The sequence below is a fragment of the Corapipo altera genome, unplaced genomic scaffold (assembly GCF_003945725.1).
Source record: "Corapipo altera isolate COAL_440 unplaced genomic scaffold, ASM394572v1 142, whole genome shotgun sequence".
Classification (NCBI taxonomy): Eukaryota; Metazoa; Chordata; class Aves; order Passeriformes; family Pipridae; genus Corapipo; species Corapipo altera.
The window spans coordinates 509,344-529,874 of NW_020884966.1; the positions used below are offsets into that span (position 1 = coordinate 509,344).

At 50.2% G+C, this 20,531-nt stretch overlaps 1 protein-coding gene across 1 annotated transcript in view; it reads right to left on the reverse strand.

Annotated features, from left to right (window-relative positions):
* Positions 1–20,531, reverse strand: part of LOC113957394 (acid-sensing ion channel 2) — a 384,002-nt gene that overhangs the window by 40,672 nt on the left and 322,799 nt on the right. The gene's annotated exons all lie outside the window — the stretch shown is intronic.

The window sequence follows — 20,531 nt, forward strand, 5'->3', positions numbered from 1 at the left end:
GGGGACACACAGGTTTCCAAGTGGGATGGACACATGGGTTTCTAAGTTTGGGGGACAAGGGTTTCTAATTTGGGTGAATGTGGTTTTCCAAGTGGGTTGGACACAGGTTTCCAGGTGGGTTGGATATGAATTTTCAAGTGGGGGGGACCCAGGTTCCCAAATGTGGTGGCTTTTGGCGGGGTAGCAGAGATGTGACATCTTTGATCACGGTGACACCAACCAGCTCATGCTCAGCCTTCCCCCAGCTGGGAGAACACACGGAAAACCAAAGATTAAACCCCAACAAGTCCCTCCTACACCTTGCACTGCCAGAGCAGGGCACATCTAGACAGGCAGAACTTCTTCCTAGAAAACAGGAGGACAAAATGTCCCAGAGCCATTTGGAAACCCCCCAACCATCCACCGTGGTGGCTTCTGCCAAAGGGAAGGGGGAACGTGAGTTGCCTTCAAGTCCTGGCTCCACAAAGCCTGGCTTGTGAAACCAGTCAGCAACCAGCAAACACCAGTACTGGCTATTCTGAGCCCAGCACCAAGAGGACCCGGGCTCCAGGCTGTCATAAATCCCAACTAATGCGGTTGCTGAGCTCATGTGACCCCGAGATGAGTCATAAAACCAACCAGAAGCCGGAGTCATCAGCAATTTATTTCCCTCAAATATTGACACAGGTCTTATAACCACAGCGTAGGGGAAGCAGGTGAAATGAAGAGAGACATGAAATGATAGTCAAGTCTAAATATGAAATGTTTGCAGGGGGGGAAAAAAATGATGCCCTTTAAAAAGGATTTTATATCCAAATGAAAAAATCCCATTTTAATACTTGGCTGACCTATTAAACCATCCAAGCTGGAAAGATAAGCTGAACAGTGAGCCTGTGTTTGCAGCCAGGGTCCCCCTAAATGGGTTTTCCCAGATAAGCTTTGAAGGCAGAAGTCAAAAATTTCTAATTGGGGGGAGTTTCAAACACAGGAAGAATCAAAACAGGCTTAGTGGAAATCACAGGGAAACAGGGAAGCCTGGAATGAGAACAGGAAATGCTGGATAAGGATTTAAGAGCTGCTGTACCTGGTGTAGTCTTTTAGTCAAATAAATTCAGGCAATTTTATGGGCCTTTTTTTTATATGGCCCTTTGCAGCTGTAAGAATTCCTGTGTAAACCCTTTGTGTTTATCCAAGGAACACGATGGAACAGGACAGGGGCTGCAGGGTGTTCCTCACCCTCTCACCTTGGCTAGGAGTGATTATTTGGGAAGAGACATCTTTTTTTACATGGGATGCTCTTTGTTTCAGGCTCCCTGATAACAGGGAAGGATTCAGAGCACTATCTGATCATCAGGATAAAACAGGGAGCTGTTTGAAAAGGGCAGCATCAGTCTCTCCACTGTGATACACCTGAGACAGTAAACATCAGGCAAAGCAGGATGATTTAACCTCAGTTTATGTGTCTTCAGGGAAAACAGCACTTCCTTGCTGTTAGTGATGTTTAATCTTGCAATAAAAAGGTCCAGCACAAGCCAGAAACAAAAATACAGACAAGTACCCTGAGAATAGTCTATAAAAATACCTATTTTTTCTCTTTGATGGATCACAGCTCCTTTTGACAGCTCCTCTGAAAATCCCTGTTGCAGTACAAAGGTAAATAAGCTCTAAATCTATGAAATAGGATTTGATGGAATCATTGAGGTTGGAAAAGACCTTTAAGATCACAGAGTCCAACCTGTTAACTGACCACCATAGAGCCCTTCCTTAGCAAAGGGAAAGCCCTTCCTTAGATGATGAAGGGAGAAATGTGTATTCTGTGAGATGAAAACACAAACCACGGGTATCCCAAACACATTCCATGCCCCAAACAGACCATCAAAAGCTCTGGGACATCAGTGTACAAACATATCCTGCTGCATGTCAAACCACCAGGCCAAACAAGAGCGATATTCCAAAGGCAAGGAAGCCTGACCAGGGTAATAGAGAAACAGGTATTTCACAGTTTATAACCAGGATCCAGAGGACAGGCATGTCTGCTGATAAATTACCCTTTCAGCACAGAGAAAAATGATGGCAAAAGCAAGTAATTTGAAGTCTGTAAATTACTTTTCTAAATGCAGACAAAGAGGCAGGTGAGAGCTCGCCGGCGAGGAGAGCTGTGATTGTCACATCAAGGCACAACCACAGAAAAGAGGGAATTAGCAGCCTGGGCAATCATTTCCTCCACGTTTGTGGTGCACAAAGGTTCAAAGACACATCTCCCAGAAAGCCACCATCCAGCAGCAACAGAGAAGAGAGGAAAACAAGGATTTTCCAGGCGGGTCCAGGAGAAGGGGAACGCGAAGCTGGAAGCGGAGGAGGGAGATGGGTTTGGGCAAGAACCCCCCTGGGACGGTGGGGAAAAGATCCTGTTCAGGAGGAAAGCAGACTTCATCTCTGAGTTTTTGGCAGGGATGTACATTCCCATGGCTCCCAGGTCTCCTGTGGCACCTGCTGAGCCTGTGGTGGCACCGAGCCACGTCATTATTCCACTGGAGGTGTGAGGAACAGCACGGTCCTGTTGGCTCCAGCCAAGTGCATCCCCACGGTCCATTTGTTCACACCCCGGCAGGAGGGACATTACTGAAAATGAAATGATGGCTGTGAAAAGAAAATTGCAAGGGACGCCCACAATAAGGGGTTTCTGAAGCATCAGATCCCAAGAGGATCCTTTTCCAAGAAGGATGAGCCTGCAAGTGCAGCTTGGTAAGGAGGAACTCATGGTAATGGGCAAAAAGGACTTAATATCCCTTCCAAATAATGGGCAAAAGGGAAGGAATGAAGTCCCTATCCCATGCAGAGGGGGATGCAAACCAAAGCAGCCTGTAGGGCATCCTCTTCATCAGTTTATATGTATCCCAGTATCCTGGGGGATACAAAAATCCCAGACCCACAGATTCAAAAGGTGACTTAGGGAGTCACTGTAAGGCAAGACACGGCTCTTCCAACCACTACCACAAACCAGCAGGGGAGACAAGAGATGAGACACTTTGGTGCCTTTTCCTTCTCAAGGGGCAGCCACAGATTTCTCCTTCCATCTCCTACATCCTGTATCCTGGAGGATACAAAAATCCCAGACCCACGGATTCAAAAGGTGACTCAGGGGGTCACTGTAAGGCAAGACACGGCTCTTCCAACCACTAACACAAACCAGCAGGGGAGACAACAAGAGATGAGACACTTTGGTATCTTCTCCCTCTCAAGGGGCAGCCACGGATTTCTCCTTCCATCCCTGTTTGTTTTGGACTGTCAGGAAGTTGGCAGAGCAGCATGTCAGACAAGCACAATCTCACCCATCCCTCACGGTGTCAGGTTTAATCTCGGAGCAGGGAAGAGTAATGGGGCTGGAGCTCGGGGAGGCAGCACCACAAAAGTTGTCAGAGCCGTGTTTACAAGGAGAGGGTTTTCCTTTCGGCCTCAGAGGCTGAGATGTCCCCGTGGGAGCTGTCAGGCAGTGCTGCCAGGCACGGCACCGAGATGTTTCCTCACAATCAGCTCCATGTCTGCCCGGGCCCCTCCGGGCTCCGCTGTCACGGGCCTGTCTGGGAACAGCCAGGATGTCAACTCTGCTTTTATCCAAGGCTGTTGCTTTGAAATCAGAGCTCACCGAGGTCCCAGGCACCACCTGAGGGGAGGTTAGGCTTGTTGCTGGCATTAATGTGGCTTCTTTTCCGACCCAGCAGCAGCCAGCATCCCAAATCTAATAACAAGCTGCTCCATAACACACAACACTCCTGAAACATCCATCTCTGCCTCCAAAACCCGTTTTTGCTACTGGACATGATGAACTCTGGTTTTAATCTGAGTTTATTTTACAGGATGGCATTAAACATCACCCTGTGGCTCACAACTCATCCTCCTGCATTCTACCCTTCAAGACCAGTTCAACTCTGGCAGCACTAAGCAGAGGCACATCAGGCTGCACGTTTAATTGAGTAAGAGATATTGCAATTTTCTTCTTATTTGTGCCATCAGCCCCTCCCTGGAACGGCCTGTTGGTGCAAGAATTTGTGTGGATGGTGAGTACTCGTGGACAGCCCTTACAGCTGCCATCAATCACCCCCTCAGCCATCGCTGCAATTTAGCAGGGGTTGAGTGGGCATTTAAAAAAGAAATATAGCACCAATATTCTGGCAGCAAATGAATAAACTCTAATGGTGAAGCTCCAGATATTTGAGAATTATGCTGGTCCATAAACTATGAAAACTGCTGCCCTCTCTCTGATTCTGTCAGGCCCTGATTGCTTCCACACATAACAAAGTGCAGCAGAACAACCAGACTCTGTCCCACCAGACTGGAATTTATCAGTTGTGGGAAACAGTATCTGCATGATCCCACAAAGGTTCACCTCCCAGGAGGGCACAAATTAACCCAGGAACAGCTCTTAAGTTCCCAAGGCTCTGTTTGCAGAACACAGAATCGTTGAGGTTGGAAAAGACCTTGAGGAGCATCGAGTCCCACCTCGGAGCAGGTGGCACCTTCAGCAATGGGTGCAGAACAGCATCTTCTGCTTTTTATTGGGTTTGGGGTTTATTTGGGGGGGAAAGAGTGTATTTTTTTTTTTTAACAAGAAGTTTCTCACCTTAGGACAGTCAATGCCACAAATGTGAGGCCACTTGGCAGGTGCAAACAGGTGAAATGAGGTCACTGGCCCAAGCCAGGTCAGGCTGGGACAACATCACCAGCCTTGGGTTGGACGAGGTCAGACAAGGCAGCCACAACCTGGGGGATGCCCTGGGGAAGCAGCAGATGGTGTGGGAAGAGGAGAAAGGTGGGTGATTGTGGATTGCATCCCTCCTCTGTGCCCACCAAGGCTGTCCCTCAGCAGCACAGCCCAGGGCTGAGCTCTGTGTCCTGGCCCAAGAGCCCTGGAGCCCTTTAACAGGTGCCAGCAAACAGCTCCAAGGCCAGGATTCATTTGGATAATAATTACAATCTGTCTTCCCAACCTCTCCCCACTGATTCATTTAATGAACTGTTCTTCCTCACCCCTGCTGAACTCCCTACCCAGCAGCAGCTCTAGGACTGACAACAGCAATATTCTGCAGGGCCCTGCCAAAAATACTCTGGTACCCACACAATGGTTTGGGTTGAGAGGGACCTCAAAGTTCACCCAGTGCCACCTCCTGCCATGGGCAGGGACACCTTCCACCAGCCCAGGTTGATCCAAGCCCCGTCCAACCTGGCCTTGGACACTTCCAGGGATCCAGGGGCAGCCACAGCTTCTCTGGGCAACCTGTGCCAGGGCCTCCCCACCCTGCCAGCCAGGAATTCCTTCCCAATATCCCATCTATCCCTGCCCTCTGGCAGTGGGAAGCCATCCCCCCTTGTCCTGTCCCTCCATCCCTTGTCCAAAGACAGACACCTTCCATCCACAGTGTCCTTCTGTCTTCTTTCTGTGGCTGCACAGAGACCTCCCAGCAGCTCCCCACTGCTCTCCAGAGCAGAAAATTCCAGCCACCCCAGCTGTTCTCCACTGCCTGTGCCCACAGAGCCTTTCCCCACCACTCGTGCAGGTGCCACCAGCGTGGCGGTAAAACCCCTCTCCGGGCCTCTCTCTGGGTGTGTGGAGCAGGAGAACAGGCAGCTGCCGTGTTTTCCACCTCTTGTGGGGAAACCCCAGCCTGTGAGTAGGTAAAGCAGGGATCCCAGCAGTGCCTGACTCCACGGGAGCACGGGAGGACACCGGGAGTCACCCGAGACATCCCAGACGGATCGACACCCTCCGCGCCCGGCGCAGACAGTGGGAGTTCCCACAGATGGGAGGGAGCTGAGTCACCCTGGAATTAGGGAAAATGCTGCCACTTCCAACATTCCATCTGTGCCACCACTGCCTCGGAGGGCGGGGTGATCTCCAAGCGTCGGCTCACGCTTCCATTCCTGGATGGAAGGAAGCCTAAAGGGGCTCCAGGAGAGCTGGAGAGGGACCTGGGACAAGGGATGGAGGGACAGGACAGGGGGAAATGGCTTCCCACTGCCAGAGGGCAGGGTTAGATGGGATATTGGGAAGGAATTCTTCCCTGTGAGGGTGGTGAGGGGCTGGCACAGGTTGCCCAGAGAAGCTGTGGCTGCCCCTGGATCCCTGGAAGTGTCCAAGGCCAGGTTGGAGCAACCTGGGCTAGTGGAAGGTGTCCCTGCCCATGCCAAGGGGTGGCACTGGATGGGCTTTAAGGTCTCTCCAACCCAACCATTGTGTGACTCTAAGATCCCACATGGCACAGAGTGGGTGACACTTCCAGGGCTCAGAATCCCACAGGGGCTGCAGTGGGGACATGCTGGGGACACAGAGCTGCCACAGCAAAGGGACCTGCCTGTGCAAGGATGCAAACGGGGAGGGGAGGGCTGCTTGGCTGCAGCAGAAACTCTTTTTGCAGCAAAAATGGGCTGCAAAAATGGGCTGCAAAACTTCTTCACTGCAAGAATGGTCAGGCACTGGAAGAAGCTGCCCAGGGCAGTGGTGGAGCCCCCAGTCCTGGAATTGTTCCAAAAACAAGCAGATGTGGCACTTTGTGATAGGGTTTAGTGGACATGGGGGGATTCCAACTTAAATAATTTCATGGTTCTCTGACTCACTGCTGGTCCATGACTGTCGAGTTGATCCCAGAATCTCCCTGGCTGAGATGCACCATCCAGGATTGACCCATCCGTGCCCAGTCTCCCAGTGGCATCAGGGACAGATAAATCATGAAAATCTCCTTTGCCACAAACATGAGCAGCCACAGCCACCCCCCCCCCCCGCCCCCAAACCCACTCCACCCTCAGGGATTTTAAAAAAACTCTGCTTTGGTTTGCATCCCCCTCTGCATGGGATAGGGACTTCATTCCTTCCCTTTTGCCCATTATTTGGAAGGGATATTAAGTCCTTTTTGCCCATTAACATGAGTTTTAAGACATTTAAGAAAGTCTTAAAAAAAGACTTTCTGTCCCCAAAGTTTTATTTAAGGTTCCATTTTAATACCTTGAGCTCCCAATGCCAGGCAGAGCTCACTGCCAAAGGTGCCACTGCCACCTCCCTGAGCAGGACACCTTCACTCTCCTGCTCTCTTTTATGTCCCTATTACATTACCCATCATCTCAGGACATTTATGGGCTCTCATGATCCCATTAGCTCATCAGCATTAACAGCCACCTGGGCTACCTCGTTCCACATCATTCCAAGGAAAGCAGATTGATGTTTAAGGACCTTCAGGTTTAATAAGTCTTTTAACAATCCTCATACCCACACAGTGGATCAAACAGTTCATTTTGTCCTGACCAAGGACCACAACAAGCTCAGCTCCCTGAGCTGTGGGACCCCACAGCCTGTAGGTCCTCTGTGGCCACTGGTGTCCCCCCTGTAAGGTGGCCATATGAAACAACTCTTTTATCCAGAAATAAGGACTAGAAGCAAGAAAAACATGTGAAGTCCCCCTGGAGAAGGTTTTATACATCTCAAACAGCGACGGGGGTTAGACAGCAAGAACATAATTAATCTCATTTAATGCTCCCCATCAGCAATGTGCCAGGTACAGCAGATGCTGCAAGGACACACAGCACCCCCTCCCTTCCCCCTGCACCTCAGGATAAGCTGATTTCCACCCACAGGGGTCTAAGTCTCTTGGCTAAATCCAAGGGAAACCCGTGGCTCAGATGTTCCCTCTCCGCTCGCTGCAGCGCCCCAGGAGCATTGCTTGGCTTTTATCAGGCCCTGCAGATTTTATTTGAAAAAAAACCCAACCAAACCCAACAAAAATCCCTGGCAGATGCTGAAATCTTCCCTGAGGGAGCAGCAGGAATTTGGGGGTGCTGTTGTGAGGATGCCTTTGGTGCACAGGGATGTTCCACACCCCTTCCCACTGCCCTGCGCCCAAACCCCCTCCCTGGTGCTGTGCTGGGATGATGGAGCCAAATCTCCTGCCCATCTTTTCCATGCCAGCTCATTGGGAATGGGTCACCTGCTTTGTAACTTGTTGCTGACCCCAATCCCCTGAACACAACCAAGTTCATTCCAAATTTGACTTAATTCCAACCACAACACCCCTGGCTACCCAGCCCTCCCCAGAGCATCCATTGCTTTTACATGTAAACTTTATTCTGGAAGGGATTTTTGCAAACCAGGACCATGAATACACCTCAGCAGCAACACTTGAGGCATGGGAAAACTGGGCAGGTTGCTTTTGCTTCAGAGCCCAGGGAATTCATCTCTCCTGCCACGGCTGGGCTGTAACTGTGCTCTGCGATGCAGAAAAGCCTCGCTCGTACCCAGCAAACCACATATTAGAGCTCTATTATATTATTGCTGCTGCCAGAGCTCATAAAAAAGATATATGAAGCAATACCTTAAATAGCACAACTTCTTGTGCTGTCCCCATCCAGCTCCTGGTGGGACTGCTCCAGGTTCTGTCCCTCATTGCTGCTCTTCTGGGAGCCACAAGCCTGGGATATCAGGAAATAAGTTTTCCCTGGGAGGGTGGGGAGGCCCTGGCACAGGTTGCCCACAGAAGCTGTGGCTGCCCCAGCCCTGGAAGTGCCCTGGGGAGCCTGTTCAGTGCCAACCACCCTCTGAGATCCAACTTAAACCTCCCTGGCACAGCTCCAGCCCTTCCCTGGGTCCTGTCCCTGCTCATCCAGAGCAGAGGTCGGAGCTGCCCCTCCTGAGGAAGCTGCAGACCCTGGTGAGTCCTCCCTCAGTCTCCTCTGAGGAGTAGAATCCAACTGACACAAAGACCCTCTGATATATCTGAGCATGAGCCTAAAAGCCACAAAACTGCCATTTATCTCCACCTGTGCCACAGACTCCCCACAGGACCTTGCCCATGTCACTTGGTTACGTGGTCCTACCAGACCAGCATCCCTGAGAGCACCCACTCTGCTGCAGCTCAGCCCATCCTATTCCCATCTGCTATTGCCTGGACACTGCAGAACAAAGCTCTAATCCCAAATCCCTTCTCAATGCATGCTAAAAATAAACCAACTCCAAAGCACTGACCAAATCTGTTCCCACACATCCGGGATGTTTGTGGTGATGCTCTCGGGGGTACAGCTGCTCCTCATCCCTCTGCATCCCACCCTACTCCAGAAACTGGGGGGGTATCACCCCACAACAGCCAAGCAAGCTTTGCAGAGAATAAATCCATCCCTATCCTCCTGGAAGGAAAAGGACAGCAGGTGGAAAAACCTGGATGGGACCAAAGGCACCTTGTGAGGTCACAGGGCTCGTGGCTGCACTCCAGCAAGGTCCTGCTGCAGGGCTTTGAAAGGAAACTGGTTCCTGGCTCAAGACTGGGATTGGTGGAAGCTCCAACACCCCAAAAACCAAAACTGAGCTGGAAATAACTGGAAAATTAGAAGTGACAGAGATCATGAGACTCCCCTGGCAAGGGGGGAGTGAGGCTTTAAAGAGATGGCAGGACGGACTCAGGTACAGGTGGCTGAGCTTCATCCAACCAATTTTAATCCTGCCCCAGGATTAATGGCCCAGATTTTCTGGAAAAAACCCCACTTTTTATGCCTTGCCAAAACCTACCAAAATGTGCATTAACCTCCCACGGTGGCTTTGAGAAGCAGTTCCTTTGCCTTCCCCTGAGCCCTGGCACAGACCAGCCTGGATGGACATGGGGCCTCAGCCAGGGAAAAAGCACAGGGAATTTAAAGTGGGTGGATGAAGTGCATTAACCTCAGAGTGAACCATCCCTTCCAGGGCTGCCATGGCCACACTTGGCTTTGAATTTTCACTAAACAAGGTTAAAGCCTCTAATTTCTGGGGAAGCGTCTCACAAAGAGCTTTAATGTGCTCTAATGAGCTTCTCTGAATCCGAACATAATTTTCCACTTGTGGCAGAAACTAAAACATTGAAATCATAATAAAGCATGAAATTGGCCTGTGGATAGGGAGAGAATATGGTGTAAAAAATGAAACTTATTATTATTAGCTTGAGTTGTCAACAGACCCTGCAAAATAGCCACGACGAGCAGTTGATGCTCGAGCCCAGTTCTGGGCGTGTGGCCCTGCTCTCCTCCTCCTCCTCCTCCTCTAGCCAGGTCAGTGCTGCCACCCCTGCATTTAATTTCCAGTTTAAAAACAGGGAAAGCACAGAGAAATGTAGCTCCTGAGCCAAGAGCTGGGAATCCATGGGGGCAGTAAGGAGAAACATCCCGCTCCAGAATTCCCAGCCTCGCTGGAGAGCTGCTCCGCTCTGCCTGGGAGCTGGACAGGGAAACCACTGCTGGGGCACATGGATGCTCTAACGGCTTTTCCAGCAGGAAAACCAGCTGGCCAAGCATCCAGGGCTATAAAGGCAGAGATAATGTTTAATCAAGCCCACAGTTTCAGTGTGAGGGTTTCTGTTCACCCCTCCTCACACATATGGACGGAGCCGCATCGCAGCCCAAAGGTAAATCCGGCCAAACACGATCCCAATTAAACCCAGCTCAAAACGAGCTCATCCAGACTAATTGCAGGCAGAGGGCTGGTTACTGGGGAGCAAGAGGCTTCTCATTACCTGTTTGTGGCAGGAAACCTGTGACCAGAGCTGGAGGGAGATGTATTAACAAGGAAGATGACGGTGTGACACGTTCGCTCTCAGTCACCCCAAACCAAGGGCACAGGAGACAAATTGGGGAACAAACTGGCTCCTGGGAGGGAGGTGGGAGGTCACCCCAAGCAGACATGGTCCTGTTTGCTGTTGGTTTGGCTTATTAATGGCCAAGCTGAGCCTGTGGAATGGAAATATTAACACTGCCAGAGTCAGGGACTGTCTCTGGGATGATGGGAAGCTGCACGATGAGCAGGCGGGGGGAAAAAAAAGGTGACAGATTTTTGCATGAGTGAGCCAAGAAAAATGTCTTTAAGGGGGAGGGGGAAATAAAAGTATCACCAAAACACAGCAAGTGAGGAAGAGCCTCCCCCACGAGTGGGTAGCGAGGCTGGGAGCACCTGGGGTAAGGATTTATCTCCTGGGAATTGCAGCCATCCAGGTAAGCTGGAGGAGAAAACCACAGGACACAGGGCAGATAAGCTCTGGCTGAAGGAAAGGACTAGTCTTCCTCCTGTTTTCTTACTCCATAAAAGATCCTACAGCCCTTCCAGGACAGAGAGGTCACCCAGGTCCCCATTTCAGAGCTGTCTCCAGCACCAAAGCTGAGAAGCAGCACTGAAATCAGGGATTTTCCATGGTGCTTTGAGGAGAGGGACCTCCAGGGCACCACCAGAACACATCCATCACCCCCAGGAAGAAAATCCAAACGAAGGTGAACCTCTCCCTTGCTCAGCCTTGGAGTTGTGTTTATTGGATCCACACTCCATCTCCAACCCTGTGCAAGCCTTGGGAGAGCAATCCTGCCTGGAAATGCACACCAGCAACATGAAAGGAGAAGGAAAACCATTTCTCACACCCAGAAGTCCTTCCTGGTCTTCCCCTACAGAACATCATCTCCAGCTCCACAGCAAAGACATCGTTCTGCAACCTGGGGGAGCAACCCTTAATTTGGAAGTAAAGTGTCCAAGTAAGTTTTCCTTTAATTCTACGCTTTTTCCTAATTGTTTGGCCAAAATACAAAGAGGTGGTGACTCAAGAAAAAAGGGGTGGGTGTTTTTTTGGTGGTACCATTCCATGCAAGCGAGAACTCTCAATAAAAACTTGTGTAAGGAAGAAATTCCTCCCTATGAGGGTGGGGAGGCACAGGGTGCCCAGAGAAGCTGTGGCTGCCCCTGGATCCCTGGAAGTGCCCAAGGCCAGGCTGGACAGGGCTTGGAGCAACCTGGGCTAGTGGAAGGTGTCCCAGGGAGATAAACTTGATGCTGAGGGCAGGTTTTATCCTCAATCAGAGCATCACATCCCAGGTTTGGCCACGTGGGATTCTTGCAGGACGAAGCACAAACCCAAATGCCCCCTGGACTGATACTCTCCAGACGCAGCATCAAACTCCCTGGAGGTGGTTTAGGGGTGCTGGAAGGTCTAAGGCAGCTGGACTACAAAAGAATGAGGAAATCTGTCACATCCCACTGGAAATTATGACTAAACCCAACAGGGCTTTGCACTGCAGCCCCCAGACATCCACCTCCCTGAGGCTTCCTCGGGGAACCCCCACCTACCCAGTAGCTCAAATTGTGAGGCTTCCATAGGAAAATCTTGGTCATTCTCATGTCAAAAAGAGCTGCTGGGACCCACAGCTACACACAGCCAGGCTGGCAGGACACATCTCCCCTCTGGAGCTTCCTGGCTCTGGAATTTGCCATCCAGTGTCTCTCTGGATGCCTTGATGCTGGTGCTGGTGTTCTCGTGGCTCTGCAAGGATCTCTCTCATTCCAGCATCTGCCTTGGACATTTTGCATTTTATTCAGAGTCCAGCTCTCCTGCCAGAGACATTTATGGCTAAACTACACCTTCCACAACACCAGAGCCCAGGAAAATCCTGGAGACCGACTCACTTCCCTTCGCCTTCCGAGCTGAGCTGGGAATGCTGGTGCAGCTCGAGGTAAATAACACACTTTGACGGGTTTTGTGGGCAAACAAACAAATCATCTGATGAGGCATCACTTCTATTTCTGGGCTGCAGGCCTGGGGAAGCGTTTTGCTCCTCGTGTGCTCTGGGGAGAACGTCCCCAGCGCTCTCATTAATCAACTTCTAATTGAAGGCAGCCAATAACACCTCGCCCATAATGAGGAGGTGAGGGAGCCTGGCAGAGCTGCTCTGACTGTCCCCTGGGAACAGGAAGGGTGGAATTCATTTGGAGAAGGAGCCTGAGTGCCCTATCAGCTCAATATTATGGAGATCCTTCCCCAATGGAATTGGTGCAGCGATGAGTGGATGCCCTCAGGGCTGGCAGCACAAAGGATTTGCCTTTATAGCATTAACACTTTGGGATTTGTTGGCCAGCCCTGCTCCCAGGAAGGCACCAGGAGCATCAAGGAGCAGCCAAAGGCAGTGAGCCAGGGAAATCACAGAATTATAAAACCACCAAGGTTGGAAAAGACCTCCAAGATCACCAAATCCAACCTTTGACTGATGCCCACTAAACAATAACAACATCGTGAAGTGCCACCACCACTTGGGTTTTGGGTTGTTTTTTTTATTTTAACCACACACACCTGCAATGTTTTCAGGCCACAGGTAAAAGGTCTACAGAGGAAGAGTTTTCCTGCAGCTCCACAAAGCCTCATATTTACTGCCCTGGGCTGAGGATGTTGGTGCCAGCCCAGAACCCCTCTCAGTCCCTGGTGCTGCCCATGCCCCAGGGAGTTTGTTTGACAGACTTTCCCCTATTCCAAGCAGGTAGATGATTTTCCCTGTGCTGGCTTTAAATGCTGGAGGTGTTTGGAGGGAGCCAGGGCTGCCCCTGTGCCATCCAGGGCAGCAGCTCCTTAGTGTGGAGCGTTATGGTAATTTCTGCAGCAAAACCTCCTATAACTCACACAAGCCCAAGCAACACCTCTGCCCAAACAGCTCAAATTCCTGCTTTTTCAGGATAATAACATCTCTGGTTTTGACCAGTCTCCCGTGTTTTGAAGCACAGCCTCATTTTCTGCCACAAACCTCTTTTTTTTTGCTGAAAAATGGGGAAAAAATCAAAGTGAGCTGTAGAAGAAGGAGAAAAAACCATCAAGCATCACTCTCCTTCCCAAAACTTGCTGCTGCCTACATTGAAAAACAGTCCAGACACACAGTTAGCAAGGTTCATTAATTAAAAAGCACAAGGAAGTCTGGGTGAGAGCTCAAGCACTTGTGTTGTCTTTGGGGGGCACCAGAGCCTGCATTTGCCAGGAAAGTGGGTGTTTCTTTTTCAGAAAAACAAGGGAGAAAGTGAAGATTTGCACATCATTTGTCTCAAATGGCAGCACCTTTAATTAAAACATCCTCAGAGCTGGCAACACTTACTGGAGCTCTCAAGGTTTTCAATGTGTTCCAGCACAAAGCCCTCTCAGATGCTGATGGCTTTGGGCAAAGTGCTTAATATTCCAAATTTCCCCTCTGGTCCATGCAATCCATGGGGATTCTGGGTATTTAACCTGCTTGGTCTCACCACCAACTAAAAAAAAATACAATAATAAAACCTGGCAGTGAAGGGAAGCTCCTTCTCCTCAGCTTGGAGAATAAAAGCAGAATGTTTCGGCACCAGGAGGGTGTTTCTGGGGGGGAAGGCTGGGATTTTATTTGCTCTCTTCTCTTGCTCCTCGTAGAATTTTAAAAGACATAATCACCATAATAATTCCCTGAGTCTCTGCTCCTGAAATCATCAGGCTCAAGTGCCAAGAGCTGCAGTGAGGAGGGAGGGGAGGCACAGAACTCAGCACTCAGGAGGAGGGTTTCAGGTTGGAGATTTGAGCAGGAACGAAACAAGTTGCAGCTTCCCAAAGGACACAAAATCATCTCTGAAGTTTCAGCATTCAACAAGTGTAAAACATCAAGCCCTTGCATTCAAGCTCAGCCACTGGAATCAGTTTGAATTAAAGCTGTGAAGGGAGAGGAGACACATCCTGGGGCACAGGAACACGGTGGGAGATCACCAGAGACATCCTCACCCTGCTCAAAATAGAACTTTGGGAGAAAAACCTGGAATTGTTCATAAAAACAGCAACTCTTCATAAAAAAAAGGTGTTTATTTTAACTTCTGGCTGTCCATGCACAGCATCTCCCCTAGGCTGGGATCAGGGCTGGCTGTGAGAAAACACTTCTGGGTTAATCCCAAACCACTTCATGCACCACTTAGTTAATCCCAAATCACTCAGAGAGACCCCAAAATGCCACCCTGAACTTTGCCACGGAGGTTTCCACGCTGAAAGAAGTTAAACAAAAGCAAGAAGCAAAACTAAATGCCAAGGATAAACAACCTTGAGAGGGTTCTTGCAAGGCAAACCCCAACTCTCTGTGCCTGCAGCTCCAAACATCCATCCCAGGGAACTGAGTCTGACCTCACAACAGGCACCTTCAGCAAACTGCTTGGAAAGATTTGGTAAATGAGAAGAGTTTTTTAGCCCCGAGTTGGGAAGAAAATCCCTCTCTCAGAAGCTCTGAGGGTTCCCCAGGGAGGTGCTGGGTGAGGGACAAGCCTTGTGGAGCTTGTTCCTGCGGTGGTTTGAGACCCCTCAAAAATCCAGTTTCCAAGTCCAAGGCCCCCCTCCAACAATTGCTTCAGTGTGAGAGGGTTTTCAGACAAAACACAGCTACCCAGCACTGGGGGAAGGGGAAAATACTTACAAAGGTTTATTTACATACATATATATATATAGGTAACAACTTAACTATCTCTTCTACGATGAAATAATATATTCACATCAGAATAAATTTCTCTTTTTCTTCATCAAGAGTCCAAGAAGAAAAGACCTCCATCACCTTCTGTCACCCTTCAGGTCACAGTTCCTTCAAATTAGTTTCTGTGTTATTAGTCAGTGTCCTTCATTTCAAGGCAGCAGGTTTGAGTATTGTAGTCAGAATTTTTCTGTTCTTACTTGGTGAAAATTCCAATCCCTGGAGCCCGAGCCTTCGGGGGATTTCCTTGGAGATTCCCCTCTTTTTCTCCGGTCTGTTGTGATGTGTTTAAATTTCACAGGGGAGCTGATTGGGTCAACATTAGGAACAACCATCCCCTGGGATTAACCACTTTCTAACTGCAGGGGAAAACCCCTTTTTAACCTAGGACAGTTCCCAACCCCCTCAGCTGGAACATCCCCCACCTCGGGCTCAGTGGGTGACACCAGCTCTGGACACCCAGAAGGAAAAGAGCTCCAAGGCTTCAAAACCTGCCTTGGTGTGACTGTGCCCAAGCAAGGCAAAGATCTGGGACCCATCTCCCTCTCTCCTGAGCCAAGAGCATCCCTGGGTGTGAGGGACAGAAGGTCCCAGCCACCTTCTCACCCAAGGAAACACAGCAGATGAGAAACTGGATCAGCTTTGGGCTGGAAATCAGCTCCCTGTGATCATTCAGAGCCCTCCAAGCACCAAAACACTCTGCTGTGAAGGTACCTTAATCCAGCTCTTGCACCTCAAAACCCCTGGAAGTGTCCAAGGCCAGGCTGGATGGGGCTTGGAGCAACCTGGGATGATGGAAGGTGTCCCTTCCAGGTGGACCTGGATGAGCTTTAAGGTCCCTTTTCCCACCCAAAGATTCTCTGGCAAAACAGATGTTTGGTGTTTCTAAAGCCTGAACACGCCTGAGACAAAACCAAGGCTGGTTCTGGGAGGGCAATGAAACCTCTGTTGATCTCCATCACCAAAACAATTGCTAATTTTATGTAGGGATAGATTTAAACAGCACAGAGCAGCCTGAAGTGGAACTTCACTATCCCCACTAGTACTGCCACGCTGGTATTATGCAGACTAACGAGTCCTATTAGCACAGCTATTATGCAATCCAGCCCAACCACCTCATTCTGAAAGTCTCCACCCGAAAATTTCCTCTAAATATATATATTACTGAACGTGGGAAGGTGAAGAAAGCCTTGTTGGTAAACCACAGCTGGAGAGGCTGGCCAGGAACCCTGTGATTAATTGACTCACTTAGCGGTGGCCCTGCTTTCGTCTCTCTCCTAAGTGCTCATGATTATATGATACAGCAGAAAATGAAAATTAATAAGTATATCCTAACCCACACAAACACTCAGGCAGCACAGCCTGTCTGCTGGGACAAAGTGCCTGAAATATAAAATGTGAAGATGGTTTTTTTTTGATGTTGTTCAACAAGATTAGTTGGAAATTACCCTCTCAAAGGCAAAGGCAGCTCAACACAGCAACGCTGGCACGTGGTGCTCACTGTCCCCAGCCCAGCACCTGCCTGCTCTGAGAGGGCTCCTGCTCCCATCACTCTGCCCCAAAAAGCAAACTGATTCATTCCAGAGGTTCTTCCTTTCTCAAATATTTCTCTCTGCAATATTTACTTACATAATAAATAGTAAAGTTTGGATATTATCTGGTGTGGTGGTTTGAGAGCCATAAAAATCCAATTCCCGAGTCCAAGCCCCCCTCCCACAACTCACCCCGGTGTGAGAGGGGTTTTCCAGACACAACACAAGACTCAATATGGGGGGGGAGGGAATTATATTACAATTATTACACAAATAAATATTATAATACATTATATACACGATCCTAACTATGTCTCCTATGGTAAAGCAATATTTACATTGGATCAAGTCTCCTCTCCCTCCAATAAAAGTCCAGAAGGGAAGAAGGTTGGTCCTCCCACTCCACCTCTTCACCCCTTTAACTCCTGCTCTGAGTGTGAAAGTGCTCAGCCCTGTGACACAGCCATCAGGAGCTTAAAAATTAAAGAATCCCCAAACTCAGCTGCATCCAAAAAGCTGCTTTAGGTGACCAAATTCTATTAGTTGAGCTGGGCTTAACCATGGCCCTGCCAGAGAAGGGTCCTGCTGGTCCCGGGCTGCAGCGGAGCTCCTATGGACCAGGGCATCCTATTGATAGGAAGTGAGATCAGTAATTACAGCCCCAGGGCTCACACAGAGTCACTCTTGGCAAAATAACCCGCTCTAAACTCGGTGCCAGCTGCTCCAGAGGGGCAGCAGCCAGCTCTGATCTCAGACCCACAGATGCCAACCGGGCATCTGCAGCCCCGCGGGGTCGGTGGCATCGGACAGGGAGCATTTACTGAGCTCTGTCCAGCTGGGAGACATCCAGGTGAGCTCCAAGGGTGGATGTTTCCCGCTGTGACAGTGAGGAAGGAATGATCTCAGCCTTCCTGTCAGCCCACCAGCTCCTTGCCACCACGCTCCACTTCCCCGCCGACCTCGCGGGGGCTCGAAGTGGCAGCAGGGCCGAGGTGCCCGGGCAGAGCTGGCACTGGAGGATGGTACAGAGCAGCTGGTCCAGTCAGTGCTCCTATGACTCAGCCCTGCACTCGTTGTTGTGCTTTTTAATCAGCCCAATAAACTGCAGCCAGACCTGCAGGCACGTGGCAGTGGGGAGTGACACGTGGGGTGGCAGGAGAGGGTGGTGGTGACGCTTTATTTGTCCCTTCCCTGCAGCCTCAACCGGCCCCTCCTGCCTGTCAGCCCTGAGCTGCCTCCTCCTCCTGCCAGGGAAATCCAGGAGAGCAGCTTGTCACTGCCAGGAATGCAGGTGGAGGTGCAGGAAAACAAGGCACCTCCTTCCCCTCAGCAAGGGCAAGGGGAGGCTTTTGGGAAGGGACTCGAAGCAGAGTTTCCAGTCGTGTCACATTAAACAGCAGCGACTCCCCAACCTCCCTCCTTCCTCCTCCTCCTCCTCCTCCTCCTCCCTGAACCCACCAAGGCAGAAAAGAGCTGCCCAGGTTGAGCTATTAGCAAATGCCTCCAAAACCTTCCTGCCAAACCTATTACTCTGTGAACTCATAAAACAAGCAGTCCCATTACATCTGGGGCTTAGCACAAACACACCACACACACAAAAAATAATAATAATAAAAAAAAAAATAAAAATAGGTCAAGAGAAAACGTGCCTGCACAGCCTAAACAGGGCTGGGAGAGCTGGAAGGACTGCAGCAAAGCTCAGCCTGGTGGAGCTCAGTGCTGGCCCCCTCCCCCTGCAAAAGGGCTAAAATAATGCCCCTATTTATAAATCATCTGTTAAAAATAGAAATGGCACTTGTCCTTGCAAGGAAATTGCCTGGTAGGTTTTTGGGGTTTTTTTTGTTTCTCGAATCCAGGTGGTGGAGGGGGGAAGTTCTGCATTAGGCATGGCCAGGCTCAGGTTTGATTAAGACTTTTTGCAGCTCCATCCTCGCTGCACCACTGCAGAGTCAGGCAGTGACGGGGGGAGCAGCTCCTGCAGACCCCACAGGTTGGGGTCCCTCCTGCAGATCCCATGGTCTGGGGTCCCTCCTGCAGATCCCACAGCTTGGGGTCTCTCCTGCAGACCCCACAGGTTGGGGTCCCTCCTGCAGATCCCATGGTCTGGGGTCCCTCCTGCACACCCCACAGCTTGGGGTCACTCCTGCAGACCCTGTGGTCTGGGATCCCTCCTGCAGACCCCACAACCTGAGGTCCCTCCTGCAGACCCCACAGGTTGGGGTCCCTCCTGCAGACCTTTCAGCTTGGGGTCACTCCTGTAGATCCCATGGCCTGGGGTCACTCCTAAAGACCCCACAGCAGCTCAGGGTCCCCTCTGCAGACCCCACAGTTTGGAGCCCCCCATGCAACGCTGCAGCTGAGGGTCGCTCCTGCAGATACCATGGTCTGGGGTCCCCCCTGCAGACCCCACAGCTCAGGGTCCCTCCTACAGACTCGACAGTTTGGGGTCCTTCACATAGACCCTCCAGCTCAGGGTCCCTCCTGCAGACCCCACAACTCACATCACTCCTGCAGACCCCACAGCAGCTCAGGGTCCCTCCTGCAGACCCCACAGCAGCTCAGGGTCCCTCCTGCAGACCCCACAGTGGAAGGGCTGCTGGAAGGTGTCCCTACCCAAGGCAAGGGGTGGAACTGGATGCTCTTTAAGGTCCCTTCCAAGCCAAACCATTCCAGGATTCTCTGGAATTGCAGGAAGGGAACAGGTGAAGAAGATGAATAGGCAAATAAAACGACCCAATGAACTGGAAGAACCTGGAGCAGTTTTCCCAGGGATGGGATTTTCTGTCCCCATCAGTCAGTGGGTACAAAAGGAGACACAGCCAACAAAAAAGGCTTTGCTTTGATCAGCCCACAGAAATCACAGGGTTTTTTTTGGGATAAGGACACCCATTCCTACACCAGAACATCTCTGGGGCTGCAGACAGAGGAGCCAGTGATCCTCCCTTTCCTCAACAAACAGTTTCGGGCTGAAAGATCAGAAGTTTTCATCAGCATCCATAGTAGAGGTGAGCACCCCCCACCCAGCACCCCGTGTTAACCCCCCTGACCCACAGCCACAGCTCTGCAGGAGCAGAACTCCTGGGAAAACACTTCCCTGCTCCAAAGCCACAATTCCAGTGACGTGTGGCCGTTATTTCTTGCTAAACACACGAGTGAGTGCTCAGCCCTGCTTTGCAACACGAGCCTCCAGCTTCACTCAATGCTCATTAACTTCTGGGTCCCACAGAAGGAACAGGGATGATGGAAAACAGGGATGATGGAAAAAGAGCTGGACACACACGTGTGGAGCATCTGGGTGACCCCTGGGGTCCCCTCCCAGGCCACATCTGCAGAGTGGAAGGATCATTAAGGATAAATCAAAGCAGCTTGCAAAAATAAGCTTCATTTATTTCTTGATTTATTCTTTCCTCGGGACATTCCCACGAGACAAATTTTTCAACTTATTTTGAATTTTTTTTCCTCTTTTTTTTATTTTTTTCCCCCCTTCCCAAGGATTAATTTGTTCGGAGCATTTGAGTCCTCATGGTTTGGTGATTTTTGGAAAGGAAGACAAATGAAGCACAAGAGGAGCAGGGAGCAACAGAAACTCTGGGCAAAAGCCACAGTCCCCTCTCTCCAGCTTCATTTTCCTTTTCTTTTTTAATAAAAAGAGGCCTCTTTTTAGAACAGCTCAGCCTTGAAACACGATGCACAAACTCCAAGGTCCTGGGTGAGCCCTTTGCCACGGCTGCAATTCAGGGGCTTCAAACTTAT